The following is a 19,654-nucleotide window of genomic DNA, read 5'->3' as shown; positions in this document are numbered from 1 at the left end:
TAATATTCTTCCTGTTTTTCTACTGAGAAAGTCATGTTATTCCAAGACTTATAAAAAACACCCTATATTATGTGATCTGAAACAGTCAAAGATGCAGAGACATTTTCCAGGGATAGGGCATGCTGTTTGCAAGGCTAAGCCTTGCGAAACCTTCACTAGAGAAGACCCACGTCTCCATTTCTGCAATTTTTGTCATCGCCTTTCCCCTAAATGCTACCCCCGAATTGGTGGTGAAATACTAGCTGTTTAAAATGCTAGAAGCTTTTATTGTGTCTGAATTTGCCAAAAGATATGGGATGCATTTTAATGTCGTTCTGAAGGTTCTAGATACTTCAGAACGGCATTAAAATGCATCCCATATCTTTTCAATTCAAGCGCAACATGAAATCTCTTCTGTGCTGTGGCTGATTGTATCCCAAATCATTTTAAACTTTTGATTGACTTTTCTCTTGCATCCTTTAGGCTGTTTGGTTTAGTAGGATAGTTTATGTAGGGAAATGTAGAGGCTGATTTTATTCCGTGATTAATCTCATGCATGGCAGTTGAGAGATACTCGCAGTTTTTGTAGGTTTTTTCTGTTGTTTTTTTTCCCCCACAAAAATCTTTCATTTATTCATAGCTGTCTCATAAATGCCTACACAGCTAACTGAATGCTGTTTCTAATATTCCTTCTTCTGTGGTGTGGTAAAGCCAGATAATCCGCTCATAATTAGAGGTAGCTTCTTTTATGAATGTTTCTGAAATAATTCAGTCAGCAGCTGTTCCTCCCTCTAGTGACAGTAATCCATTTGAAGTACGCTTCTTTAATGTAGCTTTTCCCACACGGATCTCAAGAGGTAAGGATTTGTGTGCCCTGTTTTGCAGGCAGACTCTCAGGAACAGAGTGATTTCCTGAGAATCACACAAGTCCGTGGATGAGCAAGGATTTGGGTATTTCTATCCACTGCATAAAGCTTGCTTTCTAATCAGTCAGTGGACCATTCTCTCTTAGTTGGGAAGCATGGCTGGTTTTGAATTGGTCTCTTGCAGACCTCCAGATGGAGGTGTAGGTGTGAACCTCTACACAGTGAGTTTGCTTCTGTTAATGCCATTTCTCAGTCTCCCTCAACACGATCCATGACTCTTCCTTAACTGTGAGTTTTCCCTGCCTGTGGCCCACAAGTGGAAAAGCACTGGTGTGGGCTAAGGTTGTCTGGATAAATCACCAATTTGCAACAGGAAAAGAAGTTTTTGTTTGTTTGTTTGTTTGTTTTTTATTTTGTTTTGGTCTTTGTAGTACTGCTGTCTGGATGGCTCTTGAATCACTTGAACATTCTAGACCAGATTTTGTACCCAAATCATTTGTTCCTTTCTATTACTTAAGCTAAAATCTTTTTACCTACCTCACATGAAATTCCACTGTAATTATGCAGCTTATCATCTAAATTTGACCATTACTGTGTAGCACAAAAATGGGACCAAGTCTTCTCTGTTAAATCTTTTATCTTTAGCTAACTGAAAGTTGAGCAGAAACCACAGTTTCCTGTAACTTCACACTTACTCATATTTACAGATTCATCCCACTGAAAACTGACAATGGAAGTTTGGGCAATTTTAATTAGTGATATAAAAAATATGATAGGATCTACTTAAACTGCAAAAGTTGGAGGTGCAATAGCAGCATGTGTAGCACACAAGAATTTCTACCAAATCACTGCTATAAAACTTGTCCTTCAGTTAGTTGCCTCTGTAGTGTCTCACATGTTGTGTTTGGTCTGGACTTTCTAAATGGTATGTGCTCAGCACCAAGCAAGTGAAAAACAGTCAAATGTCCCCTGCTTCACTACCCACATTCTTCTGACTGCTCCTTCTGTCAGCCTCCTACTCTTGCTTGTAGTAGAGTAGAGTAGCTTGTGAACCAAACATAAGAGTTGGTATGAGAAACATGAGGCAGAAGGGCAGAGCTGGAGAAAATTAGCAGCAAGGGAATTCTTTAAGGTGGAATACAAATATTATATCAACCAAAAACCAACTTGTCCTTTCATTAAATACTTGAACAGGTTGCCTAGAGATGCTGGGGACTTTCCATCCTAGGAGACACTCAAAACTCCCCCAGCAATTTGCTCTGCTTAGCCCTTCTCTGGGCAGGAACTGCACAAGATGATCTCTAGAGATCCCTGCCAACATCAGTTCTCTGATTCTGTGCAATAGATGAAGGCAGCTTAAGTAACTTGAGTTGTTTTCTATTTGGGGCAGGCAACAGAGTGAATCTTATTCTCTGTTGGGCTAGGAAGCTGGTGGCTGTGTCTATGCATCTAAGCCCATAGTGTCTTTAATTACATAGGTTATTTTGGCAAGTTTAATGAATCTCTGAGCATGGAGCTGCTTTTCTCTCTTTATCTGTGGGGAATGGAGCTCTGAATGTTCTCTGAGATGTGCACTGAAACTTCCACTCACCCTTGCATCTTATTGTGGCTGGCAGGTCAATATGTTCACATGCACTCATCTTTATTAATTTAAAAAATGAGTATGTTAGTATTCAAAATTTTAAATTTTACTTTGTATGTGCAAAGCAGGCATATTTGTTTGTAGTCAGTGATAGACGTGCAGAGCTCAGTGTGCAAGTGTGATGACCTCAGGGGTTGTCTCCTTTCTGCAATCTGCAGAAGCTTCTGACTGTTCTGATACTTAGTTCGGTGGTTTGCAAAGTGAATTGAAGAAGCACAGGTGGAAGCGAAACAAAAGTGTGAAGTATTATGTTTACATGATGCTTTTGTTCACGCAGAAGGGTCCTGAATAGAACAACATTTCATTCTAAGTGTTTTCCTCTTGAACACCTGATCTCTGAATGTTTTGCAGGTCTTTCTGTTCTAATTTTCTGCAGATGATGAAGGAACAACTTTTCCTATTGAGGATCTTGTGAGCAGATGCTGAATTCACAGCAGATTACAATATCCTGAATCTTTGCAGTTTTCCTCAGAGGACGAGAAACTGCTGAGACTACACATTATTTTATTGGAGAAAAGAGCAGAAATATTTCCACTGTTGCAGCCTATTCTCCTCTGCCAGCTGAATCCTATGCAGTGAAATACATCCATTCTGCTATACACAAAACAACAACCAAAATGCACCAACCTTCCAATTCATCATTAGCTTTCAGTTCAGAGGTTGCTGCATTAATTCTATTAATGTAAATAGCATGAGCTGTGGTCATACAGGGTTGTCCATGAGGGCTTAGGTTGACAGAGTTATTCCACTGAAGCTGAGAAAATAATTAGGCTACAAAAGAGAAAATGTGCATATTTCCAATCCCAGTTAATGCTGTCTATTGACTTTCTCAAACTGACATTGAAGATTTGACTCAGATAATTGCCTTCTCCATACACTTTAATACTTGCTATTGATTTCACTAAAATACTAGGGAAGAAAGAAAAAGGCAAGCCTAAAAGAGCTATCTGCTGTGTTCATGCACACATTTGCTGCTGTTTAGGGCTTCAAATGCAATACAGACCTGAAGCTTTGTGTCCTGGCTCCAGGGGCAGGGCCAGAAAAGCTCCAAAGCTAGGGGGCCCGTAGGTGATAATGAGAACACTCTTGAAAGGCAGAAAAATGTTTTAAAAGAAATATGCAGAAGTCACACTGACTTAATACTGGAAGGACAAAGAGAAGTGGTCTGCATGAAGTTATGGAAACAAATTTGTTCTCCATATTTAACACAAATCTGACCATTCATGCTTGTAATAAATCTGTTCCAGCTTTCTACAATGTGGTAATTTGTGCTTATCAGCACTCCCATCCCCTTCAACAAGGGGTGCCTCACTTTATGTATCTGTCACAAGAAAGAGATGAGAAGTTACATGTTTTAATTTACTAAGCTAAAGTGTGGTATAAACTGGCATGCTCAGAGAACCAGAAGTCATCTGCTTCTTGCAGCTTTTAATAAGAAGCAAATCCCTCTTCAGAATGCAGATTTAGTTGCAGCAAATTAGTTTATGTAGCTCATCTTTTACAAAGTCTTTCAGGTTATGCAGATAAACTAAACAGGATGAATAGGGAAATAAACATCTACAGAGTTTTAATAATAAGCAATCCCTAGATGTTTCCCTAGCTTAATGCACATTGAGATATTTTATAAGCCAAATGCTGTTGGGACATAGAAGCTACAGCAAAGCCCAGAAGAGCAATTCACATCTGGCTACTTTTAAGTACAAAAGGGCTGCTTACTCTAAGATGCTTTTCACAGTAAGAATTAGGATTTAGGAGTATTTGGAGGAAATAAAAAATAAGCCCAGGCAGTTCCTGGGAGGTGAAGAAGCAACATGATGAATCTTTCCTGTGGTGTCATGTCAAAATTGACATGGATTCTGTAACGGTGGTCACTTCTATGGAGGCAACTTTCAAGTGGGTGAGATATGGACTTGAATGACCATCTTACAGTGGAAAAGATCAGAAAAAATCGTTTTGTTTTGTAGTTGTCTATTACTTAGAGTTATCTGGCACCTTTGAGCTTTTAGTGAATATCCTCATCATCAAGGTATTTTTTCTACTTTAGCTGTTACTGTCACATCAGTTGCTTAATAAATTTGCACCTTTGGTGATAAATGAAAATAGATTCTTTTTTTTTTTCTTTTCATTTAGTGTGTCATCCATACTTCGAACTGCAGTCAAGTCATCTTAAGCAGGACTGATTGTTAAAGTCCTTTTTATATGTACTTTAACATTCTTGGTGCATGTGTACAGTTCACTTCGCACATAAAACTCCTCAGGATGGGAATGTTTATACTCTTATTCCTGAGCTGGAGCAGATGTGTGCCTTTTGAAAACTTGGTCTTTGAGGAGAGCATGTCTTAGATTCACTTCTCCTAAGGTGGCTTTGAAAGTCAAAAATTTCTGAATTCCTTTAGGAAATATGAACCAATCCATTACCTAAATGATATTACAAAAACTGGTGAAAAATATTTTAATTGTGTGTTAAGTCTAAAAAATATTTTAAAGTTTATCTCACCAGTCATGAAACCTAGAAGCATTTTTTTCAAAAATACAGAGCTTTAAATGTAATCGCGTGACTCTAGGGGTTGTTTGAAAACGAACAGAAGAACAGAACGAGTCTTGGAAGCCATTGAAAACATAGTGAAGTACTTACAATAAGAAATGCATGGAAGAAAGATCCTTTTTGAGGATAGTTGCTTGGACTGAAGTCATCTGAAATTCATAGCATTTTGTTATTCTGTTTATTGAAGCAGGAATGTGTATACAGGGGAGGGATAACTTATGCAAATCATACAACCGAAGAAGCAACAGTTATGTGCTAACAACTTGTGCTCAATTTATGTTTTATTGAATGTTGTCAATAGATAGTTTGGTGAATGGTAGAACATCTATTTTAGCATAATTAAATTCTCACTGATTTGCATCTCAGTTCTGATCTCTTGATAATAAGCTGTTCTGTGTACGTGACATAATCTATTGACAGTGGTTGGAACACTGCACAATTATTAACATCATTAAATTGATAGCACATGGTTTTCCAAGTCATAAAATGAGACTGGATTATTTTACAATAGAAAGGATGTAAAATAGCTAATTACATGGAATGAATTGCCAAAGTGATTTTACTCCACACTTTCAATGTAAAACACTGACAGATGAGGGCAATTAGTAGTGTAGTAAAGTTCATTGTACGACGTAGAGTACGTCATGTGGAGGGATATTCCTTTCTTTTCCCTGGCACAACTATATTTCAGTCCCAAGTTTTAGTGCCCACCTCTTGCCATTTCAGTCTAGAGCCCAAAAATATATATGCTACCATGTTTTCTTTGTTTCTGTACTTTCCATATGTATTGTGTGTGTCATATGTTGTGTGACATATGCTGTTTGTGCTAGAAAGGTCCAGAATTCTTTTCTTGTTTATTGAAGAAAGAGCTCTGACTTCCTTGAAGTGTGGAACAGACCCAGGAGGGCTCTGAATGTTTGAGAGACCTTCTCCCTGTTGCATGGCTTTGCAGCAGGTGGTCCACGTTCCTTAGCACTTCACATAGTCTCCAAAATTGAGTCCATTGCTCAGGTTATTTTCCAGATTCATTAAATACTACATATTGTATGTGTCCTCTTTTATGCATTGCCTTTCTCGTCATGATGACTTCCCCTAGGTAGGTGAATCTTCAGACACAGAATTTCTTCTCTAGACACTCTAGTTCTAAATGTATTTTTCCTGATGAAATGCCAAATCAAAATGCCCAAGGAACACAGTCTTTTCTCCAAAACCATACAAAGGTCTTTGTGTGTGTTTGGTTTTCCTTCCATTTGTTTTTTAGCAAGGGATGGGGACCTTTACATTAAAATGAATTACCTTGCGTTTTCTCAACTACGTTACATTTTACTTCTGTACATCTTCATTTTGACAGCTTTGGAATATCTCGTCTTGTGCCTATAAGACTGATTAAATACATGTTCTCATGTCTAGTTTTCCTGCTCGGTTCAGCCTAACAGGCCTTCTCAGAGTGTGCCAAGTCCACACAACCATAGCATCCTTCTCTGTCTTACCTAGTAAAGCCACAGTTAGAATAATCTCTGCCGTCCTTTCCAAAGTTATGTAAGCTTCCTCACGCTATTGTAATACTTGCACACCAAGTGCTACTGAGAAGGAATACCCTCAGTTCCAGACTGCTGCTTTGCTAACCTTCTCATTATTTATTTTCAAATGAGCAGCAAAAGAAAGTCTAAAACTCAGGTGATTGTTCCCTTCCAACGTGACAGCTATGGCTGCTGGGCTATATCCAAGTTTGCTTTTATCGCTTTTCTGACTGTTGCTATGAATATTTAATCAATTCCATGCACAGTGGAGCAAATTCAGCAGGAAGGAATGGAAATACCCTTAATATAGTAGATTGTCCTACATCCGTTGGTTCAGGGACACCTTGAAGATGGCAAATTTTGGTTTGGATTCCTCACATACTGTATAACAGAATTATCTCTGTTCTGGAGTTTGAGTGCTGCATGCTGGAATGCATTTTTCTGTATTTTGAGACAAGGGGGGACTCAGACCCTGTCAGTCCCAAAATACCCTCAGCACTTAAGATTTAGACCTTCTCCATACTCAAAGTGTTGGCTATCTGATTCTTTAGAAGCACTCTCATGGAGGGTTTCCTTAGCCTAGAAATAAGCAATCAAGGCACATCAGACTTCCCTGAGCACTGGATTTTTTTTTAAGTGGCTCCTGTTTCTAATGACTGAATGACCTTTTTCAGGCACTCATTCCCTCAGGTGCATGTGGCCCAGACTGTGCTATAGATTCTAGGAGACAGCAGCATACTTCTGCATTAGACGATGCCCTGCTCAGCACTGCCACACCTCTGTGCTGCTGCTCCCCTGACTGGATGCTTGTTGCAAAGTTAACTCATGGGGAAAAGCCTTGCCAAAATTTTAACTCTTTCTTCATTAAAATAAAAAAAAAAAAAACGAAAGCTTTAAGCTGTAATTTTTTTTTTTTTCAAAATAGTCACAATAATGAAATTGTTGTTCAGATGATGAAACTTGCTGCCAATCATATGTGGAAGAGACAAGCCGTGTTTCTAGTTATGCAATTTGAAAAGCCTTTGTCAAAACACAAATCAATCAACGTACTGAAGATCCTGCCAGTTAGATTAGCAAAGCACAGTGCTGCAGGTTGAAAGGCGGTGAATAAGGAGTTACAACTTCTGCCTTCCTTGTTAAGTAGCACTTTGTGTGACCTTCTTGGGTACTTGAGCTACAGAGCCACAGTAACACTTGCAGGTACAATAAAGAACTATTTTGGTCCTGTCTTACAGATGGACTAATTCAAAGCCAAGGGAAGCAAAAGTACAAAAGCAGAGAAGATGCAGAAATAGCCTTTTTTCTTTTACCTTAGCAGCAAACTTTAATCCTTGTGCCATTAATTGCAGTATGTGCATGACGATGAGGGCAGAGAAGAGCCAGGAGCAGTGGCCATTGCCGGTACCATCTCATAGTAATTACAGATAGAACTAAACCTGTTTTTGAGCTCAGTGAGTCTCTTTCTTTATTACAGTCCAGAAGCAGTATTGTTATTCTTTCCTTAGTAGCCTCTAGAGGCATGTGAAATACGCTGCCTTCTTCTGTGTTTTAGATGGTGCCTTATTACAAGATGATAAATAACTTGCCTGTGGTTTTTGCAAACTAATACCAGAGATAGGAATAAAACCAGCCAGACCATTTCTCCCCATTCATTTTCTGCTTAATGAATACTGAATAGAAATATTTTCTATTAATGAACATTGGAAGCTGAAGCCTGGGAAGAAAATAGAACAGTGTCATTCTCAGTACTTTCTACGTTCCTCCCACGCTGTTCAAGCAATGTCAGCTTTGATGCTCTGTTGGACCTTCTACCAACAGTATCTTTTTATTTTCTATAGTTTTGTGTGCTTATAGTGATCTTTCTGAGAGATGTTGCAAAACCTTCAGCCTTTCATCATATAAGAGCTGCTTTTGTAGTCCTGCTTTTAGGAACACTCAATTAAAAAAGCCAAGTCTTGTACTTGATGCAGATGAGAAGAAACATTGCACTGATGCAATAACTAATGCTGCATGTAACTTGTTTGCAGTTCATCTAATAAATACCTGGTTGTTCAGAAGTTAACTGTAAATTAATTAGGATAATTTTGACTGACACTGCTGACTTGTTTTTCTGCTGTTTATAAGAAAAAAAAGTAGAGTTTTGCTTATTTGTGCAGTTCTTGTATTGCTTGTGGAAAAATCTAATAGTAAGCTGTTGGTGGCATTGCCAGGAATCACAGTGGAGGCTGGTCTTTATTTGCTAATGGGATTGCAGGCTGGTATTTTCTATAGTCTCATCAATTTTTAAGTTTTTCTTAGTCATCTCAGCACTGAGGAAGTTTGTCTTTATTGCTCCCCAACCTCTTCCCTACTGGCCTCAGCAATTTCTCCTGGCCTTGTTTGGTTCCCTCCCCTCGTCTTCATTTTCAGTGCAGGTGCTCTGTTACCATTAGATCTTGAAATGGTGAAGCTACACAATAGCCTCTCATTCATTGCACTTTCTTTCTCAGTCTGTTGCAGTCACACTAACTGTCCATACTTGGACATCTCCCACATTTCTGAGAGAGGAACAGGACTATAAAAATGATGGTATTTCACTGTTTCTTTTACACGTCTAGTAAGAGTAGAACAGTTCTGCCAGTAGTATCTCTATGGTTGTACAACAGCATCAGAGTAATTATTGGTTTTGTCGGGGTTAAAACTAGAAGCAGCAGCCAGAGCCAGACTGACGAGCAGGGATGAGCACCTGAGGGGAGGAAGAATGGGTCAGAATAAATCCTGTGCTCTTTTTCCCATAATTGTGATTGAGACATTTCATTTGGCTTCATGTGGAATATTGGAATTCCAAATTAAGTGAAGAGACCTTCACCTTCTCTTCTTACTTGGCTTCCCAGTTCTGCAACCATTTTGTAATAGCATTGCCATCAATATAATAATATTTAACTGAAATTGCCTGTGTTGAGTTAGATTTTGCTGAAGAAGATACCCTATGTCCAAAAGCATGCTTGTTTTTTCATGCTTTATCAGCTGATCTAATAAAAAATACCATTTCTACAAAGCTCTCTTCACTTACGCCTATTCCTCATATCCTCTTAAATCCAAAAATAAAGTTAAGGGAATTTGAAAATGCACTGACCTGTTTTTATGGAAAATTCCCAAGCATGCACAGCACCTTAAGATGACGACTATGGAACTGTGCAGCAATACTTCTGTATCTGCTAAGAATGATGTCACTGGGAAAGGAAATTGAGAGATGAGTAACTAAATTTAGGGGGGAAAATGTACATTTTCCCATTTTGTATTAAGGACTTATGTACAGACATTGAGTGGAGCCCTGCAAAATGACATCATGAGTTGTCAGTGGTTCTTTTATGAAGAGCTTAACTGCTTTGAACAGCCCAAATCTCAAACACCGCCTGATAGTGCCAATATATTTCCTTCTTATATGTTAGATTTGAACTGGACACTTTGACGGGTAAAGAGTTCAGCAGCACATTTTTTGTTGTGTGCTGAAGGGCTTCAAGCAAATACTTCTTAATTTTGTGCTACCTCATAATCTTGCAGTGAAAAGGCACCATTTCTTTGAATTTGTTAATACGTTGTAATGAAAATATTTATACTTGCACAGCCCTATTGAAGCAAGTCAAGCTGAGTTACAAAAAGTGAGAATCTGATAACTCCTTTATGAGAGCTTCAGATGATATTGCTCTCAGACGGTGCTTAACTTTAAAATGGATGTCAAACCAAGTGCTGTCCTGGCAAGTGCTGACACCATCTCACCTGCTGTTTTCAGAGATCAACAACACTGATATATTGCAGATCCTCCACTAGGACACGTCCATAAAAGAAATGTTTATAAGCTGCTCTTGGAGACAAACTCCAGAAATCAATGAAGTTGTTGAGAAATTGGGCTGCCTTCAAGTTGAGCCTGTGCAAAGCAGCTTGACTGAAGGCTGCGGTCCTGTTTGTGTGCGAATTCTGCCGGGTTAGGAAGCAACAAAGCTGTGCTTTTCTTGACTGACACATGACCTGGGAACCTGTTGTGTTGTGGCATAAATATAGGCACAGTGTGAGAAGGGGAAAGCTGAAGTTATTGCTCTCTGTACTCAGATAATTCATCCCTCTTTTTCACTACTACATTGATCTAGCAAACACAAGGAAAGAAAGAAAAAGAGTATGGCTAGTGACAGTAGGAGTAGTCGGGAGAAGGCCTCATGCTATTAAAGCAAGCCCTATACTATTTTGTGGTCAACTTTTAATGCTCACTCGTGTTATTAGCAGCAGTATTTCAATGCAATGATCAGATATCAGGATTTATTCACTTTCTGTTCTGCTCTTTCCTTTCAGATCAGCTTATGAAGCAACTTGTCACCCTTTGCTGCACACTCAAAATATCGTGTTCCCAGGAAAGCATATGGAATCCTTAGCATAAACACTGTTAGGTGCTTGTACATATTTACATGGCAGCAATGTTTCTGCAGTTATTATCCAATTAAACAGACAGAGCATGACAGGAGTAATAAAATTAATGTAATAATTCTAAGGGAGAAATTGTTAATAAACATTGTCTGTATCTCAAACACCTCTAAAATTTCAAGCATTAAAGGGATTTTATTTTTATGCTTATTTGATATATCAATTACTTAGGATGGTAAAGTGTAAGCCAGATACCACTGCTGTAGTTTGTAAATAGTGATGAAGTTCTGTAATCAAGATTATGCAAAATAACTTCTGATCAAAGTGAATTTCCTTTCTTTTATCTTTTGCCTTCCCCAAAGTGAATTCTGATCAAAACCAAATGATCAAATAACACAAATTCTGATCCAATCCTCTGGCATCATAAACAGCTTGAGCTGAAATAATTATGGCCTTTGTGACTTTCCTACGAGCGGAGCCCACAGTGTAAGGGCTGGGTTGATCAGCAGTGTGGCATCTGAGGGGTTTGATTGCTGTGCCACACAGACCAATTTGGAAGGCAGTTGGGTTTGTACTGTGCTTCCAATTTAGAAACTGTGCTGGAGAGGAAACTGCAATTGAGAAACTGCAGTTAGGTGACTGCATTTGGTTACATCTTGAAAATCTTCCTTAAGGGAACTGAGAGAAACACAAAAGGAAAGGGCTTTCCTTTGTTTTCTCTTGTCCTCTGTAAAACAGCCCAAGTACATCTGAGCTGCTCTGTATCCAGCTGCTTTTGATCAATGGAAACGCTCTGAAGGGAGCTAGCAGCACCCATCTGCTTCCAACTGTATCCAGCTGCTTGTGCCCCTGCTGAGCTGCACAGCACTGCTCCCTGCAGTACCTTACCAGTTCTTTTTGTTGTGCAAAGATTAGTCCTGGAGCTGTATGTGTCAGCATAGGTTTATGAAGACTTTCAGAAGTATCACTCCTGGTGACTCTCAAAAGGAGCTGTAAGCTAAAGTTGGTCTTATGTCCGAAGTAGAAACAAATGTTCCTTTATGTACTTAGGATTCTGTTTAGCCTCCTTAGATATAACTTGTCTTTGCCCTTATTGCTTCTTAGGCCTAGCATAACATCATGATGAGTTTGCATAAATACTAAATAAGCAGCTCAGTGATGTGTAGTAAATGAGTGTTTGAGGGAACAAAGTCACAATTTGATGGATTTTCTGGCTTGCAGTGATAGATCTGATGTCACACTCCACGCTGGAGTAGTTATATAGTTCTATTATTTCATGCTGCTGGCACCTGGAGAGCCCAGCCCCTTCCATCAGTAGGGAACAGAGCTTGGCAGGGTAGCTTTGAGAGAAGGGATGCTCCAGCAATGTTAAATTAGATTGGACCCTTGTACAGCTGACTGCTTGCTTGTTTGTTTTAGAAGAAGGCTGACTTGATGTTAAGATTATCTATCACAGAAGAGTGAAATTTAGTCTTGCCAGGAAACCATCTAAAATTGGTTGTCCCTTACAAAATGTTTGAAAAGCATTTGATCACAGAAAGGATGACCTAATGCAAACAAGTATGGAGAACAGGCATCCTTCGTTTACTGGCACAGTTTTTTATGCAAGTTTTTACAGAGAAATATAATCCATTTTTATTGTCAATTGCAGATATGTTTTTGCAAAAATTCGTCATCTTAAATCTCAGATGTTTATATAATATCAGTGCTTCCCAGATAAGACATGTGCGAGGATTAAGCTCTGCCTGTATTCTAGTCTGAAGAAAAATACCTTAAATTCTCAGTTGTAAGTCTGCAACAAGCACTAGATTGCCTGTGAATTCTTCAGAAAGCATCATTTATTTTTTTGACAAAAGCAAGTGCTGAGAATAGCTAAGGCAGCAAAACATACGTATCATCCAGAGACATCAGCATAGTCTACCTGCCCTTTGCTGACTACTCATTTTGAGATAATTCTGTGTATTTTTGCATAGTGTGCATGCTATAATTTCTATTAATGAATCTCCAATTTGGAGATTTTAAAGCAAAATGCCTTCTCTCTCCCCTGGCTATGACAAGCTTCTTCCTAAGTAATTATTACCACATGGTTAGTGCCGGTTATGAAATTAGGAAAAACACTAATTAGACAAAGCAGGTAATAGTGCTGAAAATATACTGTGTGCATCTGAAATGAACTGCTGCATACTGCTTGACTGTGCACGCACCGAGGGCTGCAGCAGCTTGTCTGTCTCTTGTTGTCTTTGACATTGCTTGGCTTTCCAGCAGATGTATTCTGAACACGCACTCTTGACTTGAATGAGGAATCACTGTCACGTTCCTTGGTTTGTATTACCCCAGAGATCACACTACGTGGTTGTGGTGCTCTCTTCACATAACGTGCCATCCCACTGGAAACAGGGCTTACAAAACCAGCATGTGCTTCTGCTGAGAGCAGAATGGTTTGAAGCAGGAGCAAGCAGTGATTATTTGGAGGTAAGTTGTTCCTTTCAGGTACATGCTGCTTGGACTTGATCTGCAGTGGGAGAAGTTGAGGGTTGCTTAGTACCTGTGGTTACACTTGCACTAAGAAATTAGAGACACCCAAGTACCATTGCTTTTCTGGAAGCTAACCAACATCCATACTCCCAAGACTTCTGCAACCAGACCGGCACTGGAAATGCTGGGTGTCCTCTGCCACCTCCTGTATTGTGTCAGGGAACTGTTTGCAAGAATGCCATTAGTGTGAGCCAAAAACAAAGACAAAGACCATTACAGCAGCCTAGAACACAGAGGATCCCAGTCCAGTGTCCAGGAATGTAACCTGCAGGGTGACAGCGTTTAGCTTACTTAGACTTTATGCTTGGGACAGTTGCCTATAGGTTGTTAACAGTATATGAGGTACTATTTTTAAAAGAATACAAATTTTGTGAAATGAAACTACATTTTCTCTGCCCATAGCTCAGGGTTATTCCCAATGCCTGTGGGTTTTTTGTTGTTGTTGTTGTTGTTTGTTTTTTTGTTTTTTTTTAATTGTGTGAGCAAAATTGAAAGCAGACAGACAACAATTTTCATAAAAAAATTTTATACAATTTTGTTTTTCTGGAGCTTCAGAAGGAGGAGGCATCAGTGTTAAGATTTGCAATAGGGAATGTAACTTGTTTCATTAAAATTGCTGACTGCAAATTGGTCTGTGTTCCAGTTGTTAGCTAAAAGCATGAATTTGTCAGACAAATTGTTGTTGCTTCATGGGGGACTGCAGGAGGAGGAATTTTTTCTGTAGATCAGCTCCACACACATATGGTGTGGGCTTAGTGGAATTGCAAATGCCATGTTTCCTTCAGGCACTGGCTCTTGCGAGAGGGGAGGAACTGAATGCAGAAGAAAAAGGTGGCATTGCTGGGTGGGATTCTGATAGCTATTCATGTAAACCTAAGTTAAGCACTTTGTCTTAACTGCGAAGGTGAGAGGAACAGCCTGCACTGCCCTTAGGGGGAGCCTGCTGATTTCAAAGGCACCTAGGGAGGTAATTTAAATACTGAAATTTAGGAATGCAAATTCTACTTTAATTTCCAATCTGCCATCATCCCATGGACAATAGAAAAGCGACTCCTTTCTATGCATTTTACGGCTTACAACGTGGAGATGATACTACTGCCCCAGTTTCCAATGGCATTCTGGAAACAAGACAGAATGCCTTGAATACTATACTGATAAAGTCACCGTGTGCATAAGACTGTGGGCACAGCACTTCTCTGCCACATCCCGACTGTGGTGGGGCAATGGAGTCCAGAGCCAGCTCCTTACTTCTGCTGCACATCCCTTACTCCAGTGAGTATTTAGGACAGAATCCTTGGGCTGCTGCTGTCCTCTCACTTGTTTGCCTGCACACAAATGGGTGTGTACTCAGTGCTTCTGTTTGTCATTGTCGTGTTGGCTTATGTGTTGCTGTTGTTTTTGCTAAGACTTTATGGGGATGCTGGTAAAAAATTGAAGAGTTAAAGGCATCTTTAGAGTGAAAATACATCTTCATAATGTATATACAGGGTGCATCTTTCTTATCGTTATCCAAGATCCCTAAAAACTTGGGAGTGATCACATATGATGAAGTTTTATGGTGATTTTCTTTTCAGAACCTAGATTGAGACTTCCCATATATATTTTTAAAGACAGTCTCATGCAAATTATTTTTTCTTGCATATATGAATGGAAAATGAGCAGGTTTTTGTACTGTGCTGTTGGGGGCCTGCAAGTCTACAGGAAATAAAGTGATTGATTCCCTTTGCAGCTTTCTCAAGCTAATGTCTTCTCCCAACTTTCATTTTGTCTCTCTTTCACTGCGGCCAGCCAGCAAAAGATGCTGAAGCTCAATGAGATGGAGTAGCTGGGTCATACTGCAGAAAGTGCTGATGTGAGCTGCTTCTTAACAGGTTGAGCTGTTTTCCCACACATCCCTGTGGATGTGCTGGAAAACAGATTACTTCTTAGTATACGCATATATGTTCTTTCTCGACTTCTTTCATGCTATGTACATACAGGAGAATTTTTAATGGCACAAGATTTCCTGTCCTATGCCTCGAAAATGATAACTTGCTGTTTTATAATAGTTAACAGTTCCCAGTACTTCAAGACTCGTTTTCCTCTTTCACTTTTAGTCTAAAAACCTAGAAGCACTTGATAAGCATCAGTAAATATAACTGCTTCATACATCTCTGTAAGGTAGGCTGGGTAATGGCCCTGAATTATTTTTCTAAAGAGAGGAACTGAGCCATAGAGAACCTCAGAAAACAGACTGTATTTATAGCCACAGTGAACCATGTGTGCAGTAATACTCTTGAGAGTCCTGGTGCTTTTCAAATATCTTGGAATTCTAATAGAAGACCTTTGGTATGTACAGGGCTGTACAGGGCTGACAGCACACCAAGAAATGTAAGTGTAGTGTTCATTGCTGATTTGCTAATTTTGTTGTGTGAATGGGAAGATTTCTAGCATAGCACTATGGTTCATATTCAGGTTAGAAAAAAATATTGAAGTCTGTAAAAACAGAGTGAGAATCTTTAGAATTCTTTTGCTGATGGTATTCTGGTGTTTGCTGTTAGCTTTGCATTAATGCCACATCTCCTTGAATTTTTTTTCATGATTTTATATTTATAAATATGTATAGAACAAAAATCCCAACTTTTGTTTTGCCAGAAGTCACAATTTTAGCCTTAGTGAGTGGTCATAATGAGGATGCAGTTATTGATTTTCTGGGGACAAGACTGTTCTTATTATGGAGAGGTTAAAGTTCTACCAATTTTCATGGTATCACTAAATATTTTCTCATTATAAGTCTGGTAGGAAGTCAGAATGGAAATTGCTTTGTGTTCTCTTTCTGTGACCTTTCAAATGACTTTCTGACCCTTCATTTTTTCTGCCTGAGGTAACAGCTACACAAACTATCTGCATAAGAAGTCCATTTTTTCCCCGTATCTTGTATACATAAATGATCTAAAACTTGCATGGAAATCAGACTGTAGTTGATTTGTATAGTCTAGTCTTAAATCTACCCTTTGAGAATTGAAGTTACATGGTAAAATCAGCACTTTCAAGTAAATAGAGCTACAGAGCTGAATCTGTTCAGAAGTATGCTGTTTGAAAAAAGTCTCTCATAATCCTACACAAATCGCTTTACATTCCCCAAGGCTCCCATTATCCTCTCATTTTGGCCATACTTTTACAGGAAAACTTTTATTTTTAAATACATTTCACATTTTAGGTTAAGTGAGAAATCATCTAAGAGGCTGGTACTTCAATTTGCTGTAACGATAAAGTGTATAAAGCTTTATTTTAAGAAGCTGCAGAACAGCTTGGCCTCTTGTGCCTTATCCACTCATAGACAGGGCTCTGATGTGCAGATCGATGCTCAGCACCAGAAAGTTCCCCCAAAGAGAACCAGCAGAGAGTTTACTGCTAAATGTTTTTAAAACTGGTAGCCTTTTTTTGGCACCCGGCCATGGTATTTTTGTAGGGGTTAGGTAATAAAAAATGAAGAATTTACAATTTCAAGAGTCAGTAGGTTCTGTCTCATGGTTGAATGTTCAGACCATTTTCCTGGAGCCGTTGGAAGTCTGTTGTTTTACAGTATTGCCACTGCTTGATGTATTGGTTAAGTTTAGGCACTGAATTATCTTCAGCTTATAGCTTCACGCAGAAGGCACTTTAAATTCTACTTTTTGTGGGAGGTGAGGGACTGAAGGGGGACTAAATGTAATTAAAAGTGTGTATAATTGCTCAGTAAAATGATCTCCTTTTTCTGAAATACAACTGCAGCTTGCTAACACATATGAAGTCAGTGTTAATTGAGTTATATTGGGTAGCATGGCACAATCCAACAAGTCTGACATACGGGGGAATTGCGAGCACCTCAGATGCTATCTGTGCTATTAACGTATCACATTTAGTTACTGAGGAAACTCTTCAGTATCTTTCAACTCGAATATTTCAACTCGATCTGCTGAACTGCCAAAATGTAATCTAAATAATACTGACATGATATTCATGAGATAGGCCTTAGTTAAACAAGATTCCTAGCATGCTGTAGTTACTGATAGAGCTTTTAATTATTATTCTTTTAGCAACTACTTCCAACAGTTTTAATGTAATTTAACCCCTAATTGTAATAAAGTAAGCTAAGAAAAGAAAGAGATGCCTTTCCCCACGATTTTTCACCTAACAGCTTCTTGGCACTGTTCTCTATATGGCACCACTGCCAGGGAACTGCTTGCCATAACCTACAGATGGAGTTGCCAACCTTCAATGACCACAGGGTAAGACAAAGCCCCAAACACAGATCCAGCTCCATGTCCAGGGCACTGCTGGCCAGGTTTTCCTTGCTGATGCTCCCAGCTGAGGATGTGTGGATTTGTACAAACCCAGCACAGTAGCATGATATGTCTTGATTAAGGCTTATTTGAATAGCTTTGTTCTGAGTAAATAAAGCTGCAAGGGTAAGGTACAGGCACATAATCCTGTCAGTGAATTATGAAGCATCAACTTCTTTGCTACTGGATAAATAAAGTACTAGGGAGAGAAAAAATATTTCATAAAAATGTTAGAAATTCAAGATAAGGAGCTGTTCTAGCTAAGTAAGTCTGACAGCATCCAGGTAGAGATTCACTGCCCTCCCTCAGGTCTACTGAGACTGTGCTAAATAAAAAAGTAGGCATTGCTTCATAAACAAGTTGATTCAGCTACTGAGTCCCTATAGTGTGATTTGTTGACTTTTACTTGTCTTCAATCCTAATCCAGCATTAAAAAATATGATACGTGTATTTAGCTTTGAATTAACGATCTTGAGTAGTTTCTGTAAAACAAATTAACTATCATAAAGTGCAAAATATATAAGTTTCTATAACTTAGTGTTTCCTGACTCACTAGTTCAGGTCAATGTCCAAATGCTCAGTAATGTATCTCACAGATAAGGTCACCATGTTTCTGTTCCATTTTTACACAGTACAAATCAGTACACTCAATTTCTGTATTTGTTACATAGAAATTACTACCGTACATCTTTGGAAAAAGGGAATTAATATAATAAATTAACATATTCATGAAATAGGCAGGACAGAAATGCGTCCTGTGAATGTAATTGCAAAGTGTGGAGTAGTTTGGTAGTATTGACTTGCTTGCCATAAATAATAAGCATTTTGAGGTGGTGGCATTGTATATTGTGTTTTTTGTTTCCACTGAACGTGGAAATAAAAGGTTGTTAGTAGAATAAGACACTTGCTGTTCTAATCTGTGTTTTTTGTAATATTTATGAGAAACAATACCATTTTTTCTTTTCAGCTTTCCCTTAGTCTTGACTTTTAGTATTCCTTCAGTGAAAGGACTGTCTCCAACAGTAGTGTGTTTAGTGCTCTTTAACTATTGACTAACCTTCCCAAATTGGGACATATGCTAACCTATTTCTTTTAATGAGAGAAGTTTGGACTCTTATTTTTTTTCCTTCATTCTGAGTGTGGGCAGAAATGGTTCTTACATTTCTTTTTCCATCTGGTGAATAACTTTAGTTCCTTTCCATGGAGAAGAAAAGAGGAATTATTTATCTGTAATCATGTCCAGGTTTTTCTTGGAGGGGAATTATTTAAGTCCTAGAGACTGTCACTGCCTGTTTTGTTAATTAAACTACAAGAACTTATTACAGGGAATTTTTTGATAAAATTCTAAAACATGCATGACTAAACTGCATAGGAGGAGGCAGACTATATTCTTTGGTTACTATAATGTACAGAAGTGCACAGTCCTGGCAGATACATGCAAATGGATTTTAAGTTCGTTTAGCAAAGCAGCCTTCCCATTTCTTGACCCATCCTTTTTCTAAAAGTTTGTCATAATTTCCTTCAACAAGACCAGAGGTGTAATTCTGGTTCATCCAAAGGCAATGGAAACTTTTACACTGTAAGATCATTTTGTGCCATATATAGCAAGAGTGCTGCTGCCTGGAGGGTTGTTCCTCCAGCTCTTCCAGCTGCCACTTTTGTCCACTGCAAGTGAACTGAAATACTCTGTTGGGAACAAGAAGATAGAGATTTCCCATCACTTTAAGTCTTTAACATTAAACTAGATGCTTTTTCAATGTATGCTGTTCTTATTCAAAGTGTCATCTTGAAGTTGAGAAGTAGGTGAAGTTCATCAACTTGTATTATGTTACAGGTCAAAAAGATGAAAATAAATTGATCCATCTAGT

At 38.7% G+C, this 19,654-nt stretch overlaps 1 long non-coding RNA gene across 1 annotated transcript in view; it reads left to right on the top strand.

The window, feature by feature from the left end:
• The window catches only part of LOC116217059, a 76,945-nt gene extending 57,744 nt beyond the window's left edge, over positions 1–19,201 (top strand). The window contains exon 5 of the long non-coding RNA XR_004160976.1: positions 10,879–19,201. This is a non-coding gene — a long non-coding RNA (uncharacterized LOC116217059). The remainder of the gene's footprint in view (positions 1–10,878) is intronic.
• The last annotated feature ends 453 nt before the right edge of the window (positions 19,202–19,654 follow it).

This window comes from Meleagris gallopavo, chromosome 11 (genome assembly GCF_000146605.3).
Source record: "Meleagris gallopavo isolate NT-WF06-2002-E0010 breed Aviagen turkey brand Nicholas breeding stock chromosome 11, Turkey_5.1, whole genome shotgun sequence".
Taxonomy (NCBI): Eukaryota; Metazoa; Chordata; class Aves; order Galliformes; family Phasianidae; genus Meleagris; species Meleagris gallopavo.
This window is presented reverse-complemented; position numbering and strand designations above follow the sequence as displayed.